The sequence below is a fragment of the Lemur catta genome, chromosome 8 (assembly GCF_020740605.2).
Source record: "Lemur catta isolate mLemCat1 chromosome 8, mLemCat1.pri, whole genome shotgun sequence".
Taxonomy (NCBI): domain Eukaryota; kingdom Metazoa; phylum Chordata; class Mammalia; order Primates; family Lemuridae; genus Lemur; species Lemur catta.
The window spans coordinates 26485534-26506534 of NC_059135.1; positions in this window are offsets into that span (position 1 = coordinate 26485534).

The following is a 21001-nucleotide window of genomic DNA, read 5'->3' on the forward strand; positions in this document are numbered from 1 at the left end:
TGTTTCCTGATCTTTCCCAGCTTCTAAAGGCCGCCTGGGTTCCTTGGCTTGTGGACCCCTCCTCACGCCACTCAAACCTCTGCTTCCAAAATCACGCCTCCTTCGCTCACTCTGACTCTTACAAGGGCCCTTGTAATGACACTGGGCCCACCCAGACAATCCAGAGTAAGCTCCCCTTCTCAAGAGCCTCAACTTAATCACATCTACAAAGTGCCTTTTTCCATGTAAGGTAACATATTCACACGTGTTAGGAATTAGGGTGTGGACATCTTTGGGGGAACCATTCTTCTGTCTACCACAACTCCTTTCTTTCTCTAGCCCACCTACCCCCAAACTATCAGCAATCTGGAGGTTCCACCTCCAGAATACACCCCAAATCTACCTCCTTCCCTGCGGTTCTTCTGCTCCCACCCCAGTGCAGTCCACACGGTCTCTGCCTGGACAACTTGTCTCCCTGCAGCCACTCCTGCTCCCACCTGTTTACCTTCCATAGAGCTGCTAGAATGATCTTTCTAAAATATAAAGCAGGTAATGTTATTTCCTTGTTTAAAACCCACCAATGGCTTCCAGATGTAACCAGGACAAAATCCTAACAGGCCCTTCAACCTCTGGCCCATTCTTACCTTTAAAAAATAACAGAGCAGGAAATATGCAACTTTTCCCCCACAAAATGTCTCTCCATCCCCTCTCACCACCAACCCTCTAAGGATTTGTAGCTGAGAAGGAGCTCCTGGCAAACCATCAGGGCGGGGGGTGGGGGGGGTACTTGTGTTCCAGCTGTTCTTCCTGGGTCTCTAAGTTTACTTTTCTCCCCAGAGGTGGAAGACAGCAACTTATCGGATAGTTATAACCCTAAGTCCTGCCCCTCCAAGCCCATTTTAACTGTAAAATGCCTGCAAAAAACACAGAAAACTCAAAATACGTAAGAAGTAAAAATCAGGCGGTAGAGGAAAGAAAGGAGGGAGCACACCATAGTGTGATATCTTCTTCACCTTTTATAACAAGCAGACAAAAGATAATATCTTAGGTGGATGGATCTAAAAATAGAGCAAAAATAAATTATTTAATGTGAGAAGAACTAAAAAGAGAAATTTAACAGACTTCAGGGAGAGCTACGAGAGAAATTTTTACTTTTCATTCTATACGTTTATAAATTCTGAATTCTTAGACCATGTAAGTAAATATTAATAGATCAGAGTAGCCACTAATTTTATACAAAATATTTGTACTAATTTGATAAGTGTAAATATGCATGTTTATGCAAATTGGTAATCAGTTTTTCACCTGTTGTAGCATTCCTTCACTCTGGTTTCCCAACACTGCTCTTTGGAATTCCTTGACCAGAATCTGTCTTGCCAAGGACTTGTTGGTGATAAATCAGGGGCACTGTGATCCCACCTGCAGCCTTTCCACTAAAATCTATACCTTAGCCCCACCTCTGCTTCTATTTCAAAACCTCTTTTGTCCCTCAATCACCTCAAACCAACTACTTCCGAAGCCAGCTACTCTTCATTTTCAAATAATAAGTACCTACACTTTGTCATTCCTACTTTTCATCCAACATGCCCAAATCTCAGGAGGCAGCTACTCCATGAGTGCATCCATTGCGATCCCCAACTCAATGGCCCATCCCACATTTCATCTCCTCTGATGAACACCCATCATTTCTTCGTGGAGGATATTTTCACAGAACTGTAGGGCCATAAGAGGTTTTAAAGAACAAACTCACTCACATCAAAATAACCTGAGACTTATAAAAATGCAAACTGATGGACCCTACACAGGCCTACAAACTCAAAGCTTTTCATCAACTTCCCCTAGTGGTTTCAACGCACACTAAAGTTTGAAATTCCCAAATCTAATTCAACCTCCTTATCTTTAAAATGAGGATATTCAAATCCAGAGATGTAAGTACTTGCCAAAAACTGGTTACCTAATGCACAGCCAATTAATTATTCTGCTCATATTCTATTCTCCCTTTTAAAGGAAGTTATGAGATAAAACTGCAAAAACCAATAGAAGAAAACTACCTCAACATATAGAGGCCATACATCAAAAACCCATAGCCAACATCATACTCAATGGTGAAAGACTGAAATATTTTCCTCTAAAATCAGGAAAAAGATAAAGATGCATGCTTTTGCTACATACATTTAACATAGTAGTGGAAGTCCTAGCCAGAGCAATTAGGCAAGAAAAAGAAATAAAACGAATCCAAATTGGAAAGGAAGACATACAGTTACCATTGTTCATAGATGACATGATTTTATATGTAGAAAACCCTAAAGGTTCCATTAAAAAAAAAACCTGTTAGAATTGACAAATAATTCAGTAAAGTTGCAAGATACAAAATCAACACTTAAAAATCAGTTTTATATATACTAATGAACAATCTGAAAAGGAAATTAAGAAAACAACTCCATTTATAATAGCATAAAAAGAATAAAATATTAGAAATAAACTTAGTCAAAGAGGCAAAATACATTGAAAACTACAAAATGTCACTAAAAGAAATTAAAGAAGAAACAAATAAATGGAAAGACATCACACGTTCATGAATTAGAAGACTTAATATTGTTAAAGTGCCTGACATAGTTTGGATATTTGCCCCCCTCCTCCACATCTCATGTTGAAATTTGAACCCCAATGTTGAAGGTGGAGCCTGAAGAGAGGTGCTTGGGTCATGGGGGCAGCTCCCTCATAAACGGCTTGGTGCCCTCCCCACTGTAACAAGTGTGTTCTCACTTTATTAGTTCACATGAGAGCTGGTTGTTTAAAAGAGCATGAGCATCGCCTCCTCTCTCTCTGGTTCCCTCTTTCGACATATGACATGCCTGCTCCACCTTGATTGGAAGCTCATTGAAGCCCTCACCAGAAGCAGATGCTGGTGCCATGCTTCTTGTATAGCCTGCGCAACTAAGAGCCAAATAAATCTCTTTTCTTTACGAATTACCCAGCCTCAGGTATTTCCTTTATAGCAATGCAAATGGACTAAGAAAATGCCAATATCACCCAAAGCAATCTACATATTCACTGCAATCCCTATCAAAATCTCCGCAACATTTTTTGCAGAAATAGAAAAATCCATCCTAAAATTCATATGAAATCTCAAGGGACCCCAAACAACTAAACCAATCTTGAAAAAGAAGAACAAAGTTGGAGGTCTCACACTTCCTGATTTCAAAACTTACTACAAAGCTATAACAATTTTAACAATGTGGTACTGACACAAAGATAGACATAAAGATCAATGGAATAGAGAGCCCAGAAATAAACCCTCAAATATATAGTCAAATTATCTTTAACAAAAGTGACAAGACCATTCAAAGGCGAAAGGATGGTCTTTTCAACAAATGTTGAATGTGTTGGGATATCCACATGCAAAAAGCTAAACTTGGACCTTACCTTACACCATATAAGAATTAACTTAAGCCAGGTGCAATGGCTCACGCCTGTAATCCTAACACTCTGGGAGGCTGAGGCAGGAGGATTGCTTGAGCTCAGGAGTGCAAGACCAGCCTGAGCAAGAGCTAGACTCTGTCTCTACTAAAAATAGAAAAATTAGCTGGGCGTCATGGCATACACCTATAGTACTAGCTACTCAGGAAGCTGAGGCAAGAGGATCACTTGAGCCCAGGAGTGGGAGGTTGCAGTGAGCTACAATGATGCCACTGCACTCTACCCAGGATGACAGAGCAAGACTCTGTCTTAAAAAAGTATTAGCTTCAAATGAATGAATCAAAGGCCTAAACGTAAGAGCTAAAACAACAAAACTCTTTGAAGAAAACAGGGGAAAAGCTTCATAGCATAGGATTTGGCAATGATTTCTTGAATATGACACCAAAGGACATGAAAGATGTTCAACATCACTAATCATCAGGGAAATGCAAATCAAAATCAAAATGAGATACCATTTCACACTCATTAGGATGGCTTAATATTTAAAAAAAGAAACAGAAAATACTAAGTGCTGGTGAGGATGTGGAGTAATTGAAACACTTTTGCATTACTAATGGGAATGTAAAATGGTGCAACTGCTGTGGAAAATGTTATAGTGATTCTGTGATTCCTCAAAAAATTAAAAATAGAATTATTACATAATCTAGCCATTCCACTCCTGGGTATATACCCAAAACAGTTGAAAGCAGGCACTCAACAGATATTTGTATACCCATGTTCATAGTACCATCATTCACAATAACCAAAAGATGAAAGCAACCCAAGTGTCCACCAATGGATGAATGGATAAACAAAATGTGGTACAGACATACAATGGAATAATATTCAGCCTTAAAAAAGAAGGAAATTCTGGCACGTGCTATTAATATAACATGGGTGAACCTTGAGGACATTACGCTAAATGAAATAAGTCAGTGACAAGAAGACAAATACTGTATGATTCCACTTATATGAGGTACTTAGAGTAGTCAGTTTACAGAGACATAAAGTAGAACGGTAGTTGCCAGGGGCTGGGGAGAGAGGGAATGGGAAGTTAGTATTTAATGGGTACAGGGCTTCTTCTCAGGGTGAAGAAAAAGCTCTGGAGATGGATGGTGTAACGGCTGTACAACGTTGTGAATATACTCATGAATGCCACAGAAATGTACAGTTACATGGTCAAAATAGTAAGTCTTATGTATACTTTACCACATAAAATGACGTTTTTATATCACCAAAAACTGAACTACTTATCCTTTTCTCTCAAATATTATTCTCATTTGTTTTATTAATCTATTAATAACCAAATCTCAACTTCCAGCATAACATCTCCAAACACGCTTTTGAGCAATTTCCTTTTCAGAACCTCAGCTTGTACCCATCCTTCTGTGACCATCATCTCCCTATGAAGACCAAAGGCTGTGGTACAATCTGTTTCCTTCAGCTCTGACACAACAGCCCCCCTCCAAAAATTCTGTGAAAACTCCTGTCACCACTACGGAGCATCTCTCCTTGGATTTCAAGCAATTTCCCCAGCTATCAAGAAGCAGGCACCACTTTTCATGGAAATAAAACTGTGATACTCACTTCCAGAACAGCAGTAATCCTTCCCTTGTTTAGTCCACTGTACACTGAAATCAGAGAATCTCTATTCCTCTGGTAAATGAGAAAGTACCATCTTGACAAGCCATTGATACATCAAAAGCATTTTTTTGGACAACAAAAGGTAATTTTGAACATGTCACAAGATCAATGAATATGTTTGGGTGTTATTTTTGTTTTTTATTGTTATAATAAAAATTGCATGGTCTATGATTTAAAAATAGGAAAATCAAAATTTTAAATTAAAATGTGAATGGGACAAAGTAGGCAAGTCTGTTTATTAAAATGTTTAAACCATCAGTGAAAGTGATATTTAAATCTCATTAGGTAGGTGTTTAAACATACAAACATAAAAAGCATTTCCTGCTGTCCAACTATAACAACAAGCAATAACTTAATTTTCTTCAGTGACCATATTATGATTGGAGGAGGGAAAATAGTCACTCTGAGTAGGTGGGAAACCGCTGGACGTTGAGCTGAGAATTGACATGATCCGAATCAAAACTTAAAGGGATCAGTCTGCCTGATGCGTGTAGAACGGACTGGAGCAGAGTGGTGGGGGCCAGACAAAATCACGGAGAAGAGTTGGGAAGACATTAAGTGAGAGCTGATGGTGGATCAGACCAGGTTGGTAGAGTGGAGAAGTGGTTGGATTCCAGACAGCTTCTGAAGGGAGAACAAGAAGATTTGATGGCTTTCAGTGATGCTTGAGAGAAAGAGAAGGGAAAGCGTTCTCTGTCTGAGCAACCTGAAGATGATGTTCCATTTAACCAGGGAGGAAGAATGTGAGAGGGACAGGCTGGGGCAGGAGATATTAGAATCAGGAGTTCCATTTTGGACATGTTAAGCTTGAGCTGCCTCTTAGACATCCAAGGGGAGATACAAGGTAAATGCAAGTCTGGGTGTCAAAGGAGAGATTATACTCTGTGCAAAAGAATGAAGATTCTCAAATGGTTACATCACAAACAAGTGTTTCATACAAATAAGTCAAATAAGTCCATAAACTTTTAGCACATTAGGGCATGAAAACGGGAAATCCAAGAACTCTGGAAATATAAAATGGAAAAACATATTTAAGATCTGATAGGTAGACAGGATAGTTTATACTCTTTGGGTAATAATCCTAAAATGCATCAGTAGGTCTTAAAAGGACTAATGCCCCAAATAAAAGAACAAATAAAAAGAAGAATATATCGTTAATTAGAAGGGAAAAAATAATCATTAACCATTTCCAAAAGCTGTTTTGCACACCATTGCAAAGCCACAAATAACAAGATGACATCATCCCAATATCACACTGGTTCTGGAGGGAACAAGTGACAGTATTTATGCAGCCCAACAGCAACAAATGCTTCCAACTACGGTTGTACATTCTGCATAGACGAAAGACCATTAAGTTACACAGGACAGCCTACAGTAATTAACAAGGAAATCAGTGAGAGCTTATTAAATGTTTTAGCCATAATTTATAAGAGGAGGAGAATCACTGTATGAACTCTTGGTTGAAACAGTTAAGATGCAAAGTCTAAGATTTTACCTCCTGATCATAGCATGTTCAATCATATCCCAGTGTCCAAATAAAAACAGAACTGTATATCTGATATTTTTATTATGTTAAATTTTTTCTGGTTGGGAGGTCTATATCTTATTCTATTTGTCACGGTTTTATAATTGTTATATTTCATTCCAAAAAAACTATCAATGGCAGATGAAAGTATTTCTTGGGTTTGTTTTTGGTTGGGGAATTCGGGGAGAGGGAGAAGTGGGTAGACATCCAATTGGGATATTTCTTCAGAAAATCATTCTCTGAATATGTGCTATCTACAGTACAAGTATTTGGGGCAACGCAATATCCACCTTAGCAATTAGATCCAAGAAGAAAGGGGTTCACCTTACAACTCCCTAAAATGCCTGATTTCCAGGCCTGCTTTGGAGTGCCCTGATTATTGGCAAAGGTTTAGGGAAAACTTCTCTACTCGCCCAGAGTTCAAACACCATGTTTAACTACTACTGTGCTAGTGCGGTTCCGGCCTTGCAGCCTCTGAGACATCAGGCACATCCCAGCAGAGTTGCTCTTCAACATCTACTTGCAACTGGGATGGGCCAATCAGGCTCATCTGCAGCCATACACCCAGGAAGACCCTGAGAACCACAACTGTCCTTATAATTACCCTTAAGCCCACCTTTCTTTTTTAATAAAACAAATCCTTCATTCATAAAAGAATAGTTTGCAACTTGGCTTCCCTAGGCCTCTGGTCAGTAATTAACAGGTAACATTTCCTGAGTACTTCCTGTATGCCAGGCACTGCACACACCACGTTACATAGGTATCCCATTTAGGCCAGGCACAGCCTCTGGGGTGGACACCACTATTTCGTCCATGGGATCGATATGGAAGCTGGGGCTCAGAGAGGCTAAGTAACCTGTCAAAGTCCAAATAGCTGGTAACAGCAAATCTGTCAGACATCCAGACCCTTGACCCCCAACCATTCCTCTCGTAGAAGTAAGAGAGTCAAAGAGGAATTTCTAACATTCGAAACAGCCTAGCACAAATTATATTTAACCCACAAATAAATGGCTATACTGGATCATTACAATACCAATTTCCTTGCTTTGCACTGGAATATCATGGCAGGATAGAAATTGGTTCCACTATGTTTCACATGCTGACAAAAAGTTTAAATTGGGTATTATGTCATATCTTTGGTTAAAAAAAAAAAAGTGCAGACGGGGCGTGGTGGCTCACACCTGTAATCCTAGCACTCTGGGAGGCCGAGGCAGGCAGATTGTTTGAGCTCAGGAGTTTGAGACCAGCCTGAGCAAGAGCGAGACCCCGTCTCTAATAAAAAAAAAAAAGAAAAGAAAGAAAGAAAGAAATTAGCCAGACAACTAAAATATAAAGAAAAAATTAGTTAGGCATTGTGGTGCATGCCTGTAGTCCCAGCTACTCGGGAGTCTGAGGTTGCTGTGGGCTAGGCTAAGGCCACGGCACTCTAGCCCGGGCAACAGAGTGAAACTCTGTCGCAAAAAAAAAAAAAAAAAGTGCAAATTAGCCAGTTCTTATTAAATTCAGTTCATTTTGAAGACCTACTTCTTCAAACTGCATACTCCTATATTAGAGAATATCTTTCAAAAAAAAAAAGCCATTTCTAGAATGGTTCAAATGTCTGACACATAATTTGGAAACAACAAATAAGATCACCCTTGTTCAATACACAAGGGAAAAGGAGAATCTGCTGGAAGAAAAAGAAAGCTAAAGAAGATAAATAAAGAAAGGTAAACAGATAAGCAAAATATTCCAAAAATGCCAGCAGTTTGAACAAGATTATTTATCTGGAGAACTCAATTAGGAAAAAAAAAAAAAAAAAGGACAAGAAAATGAGCTGGTTGCAGAGGAAGGCCAAGGGCACAATGTACATGTGTGTACACATGTGCACAGATAAGGTATAGTTTGCTCACAGGTCCTGATCATCAAGAGGGAAGGTGTCTGGAAAGGACAGAAACTTCCCTATTCAACCGACAGACGTGTGATAAAAGGACAAAAGGGACTAGAAGTCTACAGACCAAGGTTCTGGTCATTTTAGTCATGCCAATAATTCCTAAGATCTGGAGGAACTGACCTGACCTCTTTGGGATTTTAACTCATCCTCTGAATGAGTTTCCTCCTCCAGAACACAGAAATAATCATCATCTTGGCAGTTATGTTGTGAGGACCTCATGTGAGATCATAGATACAAAAGTGCCTCAATAAAACTGTTTAGGTTCCACACAAAGGCTATATATTAGATTTGTTATTATCAATGCTTTAGAGAGTTGAACTGCAATTCATTTTATGCATTCTACTTATCTGAAAAAGTAAAGAGCAAGGGTCACGTGGGTGACAGGAGACTCCCCTAAGCACTGACTGATTTACATTGTTCACGGAGCCCATCTGCAATCCAGCCATTATAGTATATGGCAATAGCAGGCCTGTTTACAATTAAAAGACAGCACGATGCCACCAATTAAATGATCCAGACTACAACTTGATACAGCAAATGCTTAAATGCCCACACTAAAGGAAAGAAAGCTCTGGAACAGACACTAGAATCCAACAGATACTCGAAAATCTCTACCTCCATGGCTCTGGGATGTTTTTTATCACAAGTCTCTAGCTGTGCTTCAATGTGACTACTTCTAAATTTAATTGTCAGCCCCACTGAAGGCAGAAGATGGTCCAGCAGCATGTGATTACCTTGTTCCTACTGCCTACCTAGGATTAAAAATGTGGCAGGACGATTCCCTCAAGTGGACACTGTCATGCAGATAAGCAAAGGTGAGTGGCCCCAGCTGTGTAATTATAGACCCAAGCTCAAGAGCAATATAGTCATTGGTCATAGGATCCTATTTATACTTCTGTTTATTGGTGTGTTTGAACTTAACTACTATTAATTACTGTCTACCAGTAGTGGAGACTTGTTTCAATTTCTACCATTTCCATTTCTAAGTAGAAGGCTTAGAGAACATTTAGTGTTAGGGAGATCTTGTTAACAAATAAATATCTTTCACAACAGAATTGAAAGTAGAACTTGAAGTCATCAATTTATAATGTTCCAGATGAGGAAATTAGCTTCTGTCTATTCTTTAGCCAAGAAAGACACCTTTGTAACAAAATCTTATTTGGAGCATTGCACTAATTCACAGGTTCACGTCCATCCCAGACTGGGTGCCCAATGATGGAGAATACACCTCTCATGTTACTTTATAGAAAGCAAAAGTTTTATCCAAATTTGCCATGAATGAACAAGATTTTTTTTAATTCTCATTGTTCTGAATAAATATGATGACTGGATCTATACTTTTTATAACAGAATTTCTAGAATTATATTTGATTAAAATTGTACTGAATTTATATACGTTCTAAACACAAAGACTCCCTTGTAAAATTGCAAAATTCAGACAGTGGATTTGGAATGAATAAATTACATGAATGAATGAGTCTTTCATAAGGTTAAAGGGCACCCATTTCAATGGCGAACTGAATACTTTGTATGAATAAAGCCTTATGATTATGTACATTCCTGAAAGGAATAAAATATTTTCATTCAGGAAACTCATACTCTAGGAGCAATTAATTATTCAGATCTTAAAGATGATGATGACAGGATCTTCTGAAGCAGGAATCGAACAGAATTTGGACTTAAAAATCTGAGCACGCATTACTGACAAATTAGGTTCTTGCCACTGGTCACGACGATTTTCCGAAACCAGCCCCCGAGTTTGGACAGACACGAATGGAACCATCTAGACAAAATTACCTCCTGTCATGGACTGACCGTTGGGTAAAAAGGCCTGGAGAAATGCTGAAAGGAGAGGGGGACAGCAAATGAGTGGTATCAGAAGGAAAGCAGCACTCCTTCTCAAGAGCTTTGACATCTTCTCCCTCACTCCACAGGGAAAATTTATCTCGCCCGTGTTATGCTTGTTGAATGTGGATAAAGGGAGTCGCATGATGAAATAAGTGTGCCACGAAGATTAATCTGTCAGCAGTGGGACTGATGGATTGACAGAGAGAGAGACAAGAGGCGAAGACAAGAACACAGTGCAGAGAGAGGAGGAGGGATGGAGTCATGGGAGAAGCGTCAAGACTTAATAAGTGACTATTTATAGGCAGGAGATGAAGGAGACAGAAGAGTCAAAGATGACTCCCAAGGTTCACTCTTAATGTCTGGGAAGACGAGGGTACCGCTGAGAAAAGCGGAGAAGGCAGGAAGGACAGCACTCTTCCTGACTGATTTTCCTTCACACTCAGTGATGCCACCAACCCTGGGCAATGCCACCAGGCAAATGCTCCTGGGTCGTTTTTTGATTGGCTGTAAAGAGAAGGACAGTGGCCCATGCTGTTAACAAAGGCTGAGAATAAGTGGAGACAGAATGACACTAGTAGTTACATAGTCAGCAGGAATGAATCAACCCATGAGCAGGAAGAGCCGAAAGCATTCTTTAGGGACACACACTGAAGCAAGACTCTTCACAGCACAGCTCAGCTGTGGACTCCCAGGTAAAAGGATTAGAAATGGTCTAGACTCTGTAAGAGAGAAGAATCAAAGACAGGGATCCAAACTCAAATGCCCAGAGGGGACGGGCAAGTAACAGAAATGAAGAAGGGTGAGTGTTAGGCTACAAGGAACAGGGGACCACAGCAAAGAGCACATGCCATCCTATCCAAAGAGGACTCATTTCTTTTTTTTTGAGACAGAGTCTCACTCTGTTGCCTAGGCTAGAGTGAGTGCCGTGACATCATCCTAGCTCACAGCAACCTCAAACTCCTGGGCTCAAGAGATCCTCCTGCCTCAGCCTCCCGAGTAGCTGGGGCTACAGGCATGCGCCACCATGCCCGGCTAATTTTTTCTATATATATTTTTAGTTGTCCATAAATTTCTTTCTATTTTTAGTAGAGACCGGGTCTTGCTCTTGCTCAGGCTGGTCTCAAACTCCTGAGCTCACATGATCTGCCCACCTCAGCCTCCCAGAGTGCTAAGATTACAGGCATGAGCCACCGCGCCCGGCCAAAGAGCAGTCATTTCTCAACTGCAAGCGGTCACTCCCACCCAAGACTGCAGGCCCAATCTTCTGATTCTTCAAGAGAAATCATCACACCCACCACTCTCCACCATGTTACACTAGTGTACCTTCTCCAGGGACTTGTCAATCCCTGAAATCCTGGTATTGTTGTTATTGCTGTTGTTCATGTGTTTATGGTCTGTCTCCTCCTACTAGAAGGTAAGCTCCCTGAGGAGCCACATAACTGGCACTCAATCGATGCTCGACCAGTACATGCTCACCTCTTCATTTCCCAGGACTTACCATGTGACGCAGGATCAATACAAAGCCCTCACATCTTCACAACCTTAACAACCGTCCGCTCTCACCTCCTCCCACTCTAAATACACCCTATCTCTCTCCAGCATGGGCTCTGCAACGGAAAGACCTGGGTTCAAATCACCTGGCTCTGCCTGCCACTTGCCAGCTGAAGATGCTAACTATAAATCTCAGCTGCTACATCTATAAACATCAACGGCACTGGGTTTCTAGATGAATTAAGTAGGATTTTTCAAAATTGATTACAAGTGTTACACTAACGCCTGATTCTTTGAAATTTCCCACACTTGGGTTTCCTCTTCTCACACTCACCACACCGAACACCCTGTTGCTACTCAGCAAGCCAGGTGCTTGCACTCTGAGCCTCTTCTCTGCTGATTCTGTGGATTCTCCTCTCTCCACCTCCTGCAAAAACCTATGTCTTAACTGCTCTTTGGTGCAGCTCAATTGTTTCTTCCTCCACAAGGTTTCCTTTGACTTCCCTGGGCAGGTTATTCTATCCTCTGGGTGCCTGCAGCCTTCGGTTCCTTCCATTAGTAACTGCACTGACGTGAACCACACCCCAGCAGCTGCCTTGATTCTGACACCCCACCAGTGAGCACAGGTAGGGACTGTTACCCTTTATCATTTTCCCCAGAGTCTAGCACAGTGCCTGATTCAAAAGAGGTATTCAATAAATATTTACTGGCCGGGCACAGTGGCTCACACCTGTAATCCTAGCACTCTAGGAGACCGAGGTAGCAGTATTGCTTGAGCTCAGGAGTTCAAGACCAGCCTCAGCAAGAGCGAGACCCCATCTCTACTAAAAATAGAAAACATTAGCCAGGCGTGGTGGCACGCGCCTGTAGTCCCAGCTACTCAGGAGGCTGAGCAGAAAGATCACTTGAGCCCAGGAGTTTGAGGTTGCTGTGATCTAGGCTGATGCCATGGCACTCTAGCCTGGGCAACAGAGCCAGACTCTTGTCTCAAAAAATAAAAATATAAAATAAACAAAAAATGTTTGCTGAATCAAACAAAACTGAACAACTACCAGATGTAAATCCGATTTATCAGAAATTGTATGAGTAGAAGGACCCATCTTGCTCCAACACTGAGCAACTAAACCTAACAATGACAAAAACTACCACATGGCCAGTTCTTGATTATCACAGTAACAATGGGCAACAGTGATAGGGATAATCTGAGAATAGTTAATATAGGTATTTTCACTGCTTTAGGTAGTATAAGACTACACTGAGTCTGACTTATGCAGTGCTAAAACCTCAAGACCAAAATTACCTCTCCCACTGATCTGGCACAGTGCCAAAAATACTTAATAGTATCTTGCAGGTTCTTTGAACTTCATTTTGATTGTAACAGGAAATTTCATGGGAACCACTGCACTCTTTCTAATATATGAGTGTTCAATCCTCAATTCATTCCACAGGTATTTACTGAAGACCTACCATATGCCAGGCATTACAAATAAAGCCATTACAATCCTGAATTCTATAAACCACAGTTTTGCATAGACTGCTTAGGAAGACCCAGGAACCTTGGGAAGACTGTTGATGCCAATGCAAAAGTTTGTATTATCACATAACCTAATAGTTGCTGCTCTACCAATACTGAGAAAGGGCCCCGTGACAATTCAGACTTGTCAAACAATCAAATTCATTTAATTAAGTTAGGAGGCAGCAGAGCATTTCCACAGTATATATGATAAGATTTTACAAAATCTTAACTCTTTAACTAAAACCTAGACTTGTTAAAGAAACTTCTAGAAGGGCATTTTCTTCCTATGTTCCACAGTATAAAATTTTCTATTGAGTTTTTTAAAATTAATTCCTGGTAAGAAGGGTCATAAAAACGTAAGTTCCAGAATTCTAAAAAAGTGTGATAACACCTCATGAAAGAGACCTTGGGACCCCTTGTCCCACGCTCCTCTTTCTGTTGTGCCATACCAAGAACAATGGAGCAAGAAGCTTCTGGAAAGCCAAGAAATGTGGAACCAATCTTACCCTAAAATAGAGTAAGAAGTAAAAATAATCACCGAGTTCTAAATTCAGTTAAACTTCTCTCTCTTCAACCTGGAGTGGTGGGTAGCAAAGAAGGTAACGAAACCTGAGCCATACAGGTGGACTAAAGTCACCTTTCCCCAAGGCCCTGTCCCATGTACGGTATACTGCTTCAATCCCTTCCCAAGTGAAGGCTTCCTTAACTTTCCTAGACGCAGACTACATACGATTATCTCAGAATTAATGAATGAATAATGAATCTAAAGTGTTTCTCCTGCATTTTAAATGTATGGTCCATTTTATTAATATATTGCATTAACGGTTAATAAAATGCTTATGTATAATAATCATATAATTCCATAAACGTCTCTACAAGTGAAAAAGATGTCTTGATAACAAAGTAAGAGATAAAAGAAAAAAGCAGTTTTCTTCCTTCTCTCTTCTCACACAACACTCCTGACACCCGGTATACGGGGGGGGGTCCCCCACATCAAGCAATTCTGCAGATTCTCCATCAGATACCACCTGCGTGTCCACTAATTCAGTTCCATTCTGACAGTATCAATCTGGCGTCAGATCCCACAGGTTGAAGGCTCAGTCCCACACGCCTTCAGACGCCAATGTCAGATGCTAACCACAAGCCCCAGGTGTGGCCTGTGCTTCTGACAGACTGGCTATAAATCAGGGTTCCCACGACCCTCTCCAAGGAATTTGCTAGAGAAGTTCGTGGAACTCGGAGAAACACTTTACTTACATTTACCCATTTATTATAAGGATGTTACAAAGAATATAAATGAACAGCCAGATGGAAGAGACACGTAAGGCAAGGTATGGAGGAATGGACTCAGATCTTTCATACCCTCTCCAGGCTCCGCATCTTCTAGGAACTTCCACATGTGCTGCTATCCAAAAGTTTCCAGAATTTAGTCCCTTTGGGTTTTCATGGAAGCTTCATTATGTAGGCATGACTGATTAAACTCCTGGCTATTGGTGATCAGCTCAACCTTCAGCCCCTCTCCTTGGCGGTGGGGCTGAAAGTCCCAACCCTCTAATCACGCTTTGGTCTTTCTGGTGACCAGCCCCTCTCTTGAAGCTATCTAGGGGCCCCTGTCACCAGTCATCTCATTAGCATATGAGATTCCTAGGGTTTTAGAAGCTGTGTACCAGGAACCAGGATGAAGGCCAAATATATATTTCACAGTATCACACAAAGCAATACTAAATTTTTCCATTTCAGACCCTAATATTGCTACATATGGTAAAATGACTTCCTAGCTAGTAAGAAAGAATATCTAATACATCATCAGAAAATAAAACTGTCTATGAAGAAACCTGAATTTGGGTAACCACCAAATCAAGGAACGTAACATTTAGATCCGAGATGTCAAAACTCCCTGTCTGCCCTGGGCTATCTTGGTTTACGCCTATGATCATGACACAGTTCTTAGGTGTAGGCACTTCTACTCTCAAAAATGGCACAGTTTGGACAACTGGTTCTATATCACTCTATTGGGAGATAAAAAGATTCCTAAACATTCTCTGACAAAGAAACGTTAAGGTTTTCAGAAACATTAGCATGCACAAAGGTGCTTTACACAGTCTCCTTTTAAACTGACCCATTTTGAAAGAGTTAATAAACATTTTAACTTTCACAGCTATAAAGTAATAAGGATTGATCAACACTGAATGTTTATGAAATTTCTTCAGACATAAATGTGGAGCTTGGCCTTGCAACCTATATTTGGGAATTCCCTGCCCCCCAACCTCTATACCCAATCTAGGGATCCATGAGAATGGTACAGTGATTCAGCATTTCTAAGGCATTCATTAAAATATGCTTCAATGCAATGAAATCAGGGGAGGAAAAAAGGCACATAAGACACAGATATTAAACTCAAAACTTCTTTTTATAAAAGCAAAAATAATGAAATTCTATACTTTCATACTGAAACATTTGCAAAGCAGCAGAAATGACAAGTGTGTCTCTCATCACTGTTATTAGGCAAGTCATCCTAAGATACAGCAGAAAGCATATGGAACACTTTTTGTCAACTAGTTCAAGAGACGCTTAAAATAGAAGTAAAAGGGAAATCACAAAACACAAAGGGAAACTGTGTTCGCCAAACAAGAACAACACTGTTTATACCTGGACAGGAGTACTTTTTAGAATCTTGCTTATCTCCTTTTTGTGTCTCCTAGAGGACAGACCATGTCTTTTTCACTCTTGTAACCTTTACCTCTTATCTTTGAATCCTTAGTATACTGCTTTGCACATGGAAAAGGTGCAAAAAATTGTTCATTTAATTAAACTAATAAGAATAGAAGAAAACTGTTTTCAAATATAATTTCCACGTAAACATTCCTTTCAAAGTACGGTATTAAAAAAAACCAACCTCCATGAGGGGGTGGCAGTGGCAAGGCAGAATGTAGGTGCCCCACAGGGAGAAATCTATTCCTCTAGGCAGTGGTGGGTAAAGGTTTAACAAACCTTATTATCATAGAAAGTCACATACATTGTCATCAAACCATTTCCCACCAAACAAAACAGTCACATAAAGTTAGCCCATAAGACGAGCATTAGTTATAGCACCCAATACCTGAGTTATAAAGAAGTTCCACTGAAATTTCTTTCAAGCCTCAGCTGAGGAGGGTTTGACCATTCTTTAAAACAGGCTTTGAGGCAGTTGTTCTTCCTCCTTCAGCACCATATGCAAAGGCACTGGAGTTTGAGAACTAGCCATTTAACCACAGAAGGTCTCATTCATGAAGAAAACTATAAAATGGGCCTCAATGCATTTTATCAAAGGGACTTGGGTTTCTCTTCCTTAAAGACAACATCCACTCCTCCTATCAATAAGACAGATGGGTAGACATGATCTAGTACTGTGGTACCAGACCACGGCTTGTTAGAGACCAGGCCACAGAGCTCCGCCCACCACCCCACCCCATCCATGAAACTTAGGAAGGTGGGGGCGAGAAGAGTGAGAGGGAAGCTTCATCTACACAGCCTCTCCCCATCACTCACATCACATCACCATCACCGCCTGAGCTCCACCCCCACCCCCATCCTCCATCCCTCCAACCCCTGCCCTGACTGTGGAAAAACTGTCTTCTATGAAACCATACCTAAGAGGTTGGGGACCGCCGATCTAGTAGTCTGCCCATTAAGTTACACAGGAGCTTATGGGGGAAAAGGCTGGCAGAGAACAGAGAGCCATGTATCTCAGCCAAGGCGGGTAGCAGCCACTACACAATAACGTGAAACAAAGTTAACTTCTCCAACAATATCCAATATGAGAGAAGAATTTTCTCAGAAATCAAACTGTAAAAAAATAGTAAAAATTAAATATTCAGGCCTCCTGAATTTTATATTAGTGGCTTTACAACCTTAGGAAAGTCACCAAAAAGCCTTAACTTTCTAGTTCATTTTGCAAATGAGGATAAATACTGTTACCACTCACCTATATTTTAGAAAACTAATAAAAGCAATGATGTAAACCACAGATACTTTCTTAAATTCTAGATGTTTAGATAGTTACTGCTCTTCTCAACTGAACATAAAGTTCAAAATGAAATATTTAACCTACAGACTCTATAATCTGCTGCCAATAAAGAACAGAGGTACTGATAAGCCATTGTGTAAACTGCTTGGATCCAAAATAGTAATATTATTAATTCAGATAAAGACTAGTAAGCAAGAAAAAATATCCCTTAAACTCTCTGGATATTAAACACATTTGTCTTCCACTGAATACCTTTTTAAAAATCAGTGCCACTTTCTGAACTAACCTAAAAGTAAAGCAATTTGCTCACAATCAATGCAGTTAAGTCTTGAAGGATTATGTCAACCAAAACTGGTCTTCATATGATGCAAATAATTTGTTCCTATTCACCATACTCTTTTAAAATGTCAAATTGTCTACTTACTGAAAATATAATGGACAAAAAGTATTTTTTTCCTACTCACCAATTAAAAAAAGAAAAAGGTTTAAATTTAAACACTCAATTTCTAAGTGGGAAGACTGACAAGGACCCTGCAGCCAAATAGCTTCTTATAGCAATCTTCTGTGTGCAGATTTAAAGCAGTTTTTTATAGCACAGAAGGTACTATACTGCACCCTTACATAAAGCTTCACAGAAACAAGTCAGGACCATAAACACATTCACTTAACTACTGTGCAGTGCCCAATGCTCCTGAAAGGTACATGGACCCAATTTCAGTTGCTAAGCTTATAAGGGCATCAGAAAATTCCAGGTCCAGTTTAGTCAGAGAAAAGAAACAAACACTAATCCTATCCCAATACAGTCCAAGTTAATTCCCTCCAGTTTCTCCCCTATCATAATATTAAGTGATTTCTTAATAAAATGCTGCAGTAAAACTTGTGAAATCAGAGTCCGGCAGAAAATCAAATCAAAGGAAAACTCTTCATGGCAGCTACTTTCACATAGCCAGCCTCCTGCCTACCTTATTATGTTTTTGTTGGTGTCTTGCCTTTGTGTCAAGAACATGATAAGGGCTTTCGGAGTCTTGGTTGATGTAATATACAAGTCTTGAAGGCAGTATGATTTCTTTCTGCATTGCATTGCTGTAACTGATATTACTGCTGCTATTCTGTTGCACTGGATTGTCTTCAACTGCCAGGACTCCCAAATTTTTTTCTGCAGTTTCATTCCAATGCAGAGCTGGGGGGGCAGGAAGCACAAACACACACACTCATATGTATATATATATATATATATATATACCCCATAAATACATAAGCACTAAAAGTCATTTTTCCATTACACAAAGTTTTCTCTTTATAAGCAGCTAAGAAGTGGAGAAACAGTACAGTAAGTTATTTCAACAACGAAATGGCCTGGATCAATTAATAGCCAATAAGGCTTATACAATCATGTACTGTTCATTTTGATTTATGTTTTATACGTACATTTTCTAAACAGTCTCAAATCTATACTTCTAAGTATTGGGGAAGGGCAGAATGAACTTGAGGGAGGAGTCACTAAATGAACATGCTCAGGGGTCCTGACCCTCATCTCCCTCCATTCTCTGAGTCTACAGAAGCTCAACTCTATTCTGCCTAGTAGTATCCTATCTGAGAGCTAAGAACACTCCTAAGATAACTTGAGTGCTGTATTCAGGGGCACAGAATGTTAATTGATTTCTTTTAACAAAATGGACAGTTCCTTTCTCTTTTAACTTTGAGATGAGCAAAAATTCCTTTTGCCATATAGGGATGCAGATACTGGCAGCTTTCCAACTTCTTTTTCTTTTCCTACCAAGGCCAGCTTTCTGTTTCAGTGATTTCCAATCATCAGTGTATTGAACATTACATTAATTGTTCATATTATAATAACAAGCACTTTGAGAAAAGACAACCAAAGGTTGTGCACGAAGTGAAGTCTTCCACACTTTAATTCTTTGGTCCTCAAAGTATGCCTCCGCCACCTTAATCCCAACAGCAGTGAATATACCCTGTAGGAAATTTGAGGAAACAACCCATTGCCACTATTATTATTACATCCTCCCCACATTCATATTAAGGCTCCCCCACGCAAGAAGCAACTTGCTCCCTCGCTGCATTTCCCATCCTCTGGTTTCCCCTCCGCAAGTTGCACAAAGATCACTGAGGGACCCAGGATCCACTAAATACTTCCCAGTGGAACCAACAGTAATTGGAATGGGTTTTTAGCGAATGCAAACCAGAAATGGACTTCCAAAAGTGAACTGGAATGAATGGGGGTTTGGGGATCAGAAGGGTGGGCAGGCAGGCAGGGAGGCACGGAAAGGCCGAGCCGGGGACACGTCCGGAGCGCACGGACCCGCTTGCCCTTCGCTTTCCTCCGCAGGGCCCAGCGGGGTAGGCGAGGCGAAGGGCACGGGGCCATACCCACCGCTAGGTGCAGCAGCCCCCCAGGCGCGGGGCCGGGACGAGGAGGCGAGCGGAGGCAGCAGGAGCAGGACCAGGAGCAGGCGGCAGGGCGGCGCGCGGGCCGGCACCGGGCCGGCGGGGCCGCGGCGGGGGCCGCAGGAGGCGCCGGCAAGGCTGCAGCCGGCCAGGGGCGGCCGCCGGGAGTTGCTGCCGGGCGGGTTCATGGCTCATAGCTCCCGGGCGCCGCTCGAAGTGGCCGGCGAGAGCGCCGCGCTAGGCTGCAGGGCGGCTGCGGGCGGAGCCGGTCACGCCGGCTCGGCGCGCATGGTGCCGCGGCGGGCAGGGGGCAGGGGCAGGGGCAGGGGCAGGGGGCTCGGGGCTCGGGGCTCGGGGTTCGGGGCCCGGGGCTGGGCAGCGCCCCCTCCCCGGCTCGCCTCTCAGCCCCTCCCGGGGCGGGCCGCAGAGGAGTCTGGGGGTCCTCTCCAACTTGGAGCCTCCCCAGGGGCCGCTCCCTCCCCGCGGCGGGCGCGGCCACTTCAGCGATTGCGGGGGTTCCGCCGGGCCTGACGATGCCGAGGCGGCGCGCGGGAGCGAGCGGCGCGGGAACGCGCGGTGCCGGTGTGCGCCCCGCCCCCCGAGAGCGCGCCTGAGCGGGGCTTGGGGCGCCGGTGCTGATGCCGGGTGGTGCTGATGCTGATGCTGCTGTAGCCTGGCACACGACGCACTGCGCATGCCCTGCTGGGGGTGTGGGGGAAGCAGCAGTGATGCAGCATCCCAGGCAGCATCAGAGGTGATGGTAGCACCTCCAAAGATGGGGGCGGGGGAGGAGGGAGCTGGCAGTCAGGGATGAGCCCGAGGGGAAGGAAGAAGAGTGCGGGGGCTTCCAGTCCAGAGACAGGGATGATTTGTAGAAAAGGATCAGCCAGGGAAATCGACCTGCCTTTTCCACCACTCCAGACCTCACATGCTCCCTCTTACTCCAACCCCTTTCTGCTAGGGATAAACTGAGGCCAAGCATGTCCTTCTTAACCCTTTATTTCCTTCCTGCAAGTAAATATAAAGGATTGCAGCTGGGGAGGTAAAAATAGCACTGTTCCTCAGGCAGCTGGCCTGCGGCGGGTGGCACGAGGGCTGGGAAGCACATTTGCGGGCCTGCGAGCACTGAGCGGCAGGAATCCCCGGTGCAGGGGCCTTCCGCCTGGCCCCGTCCTCCTTGCCTGTGCCTGGGGG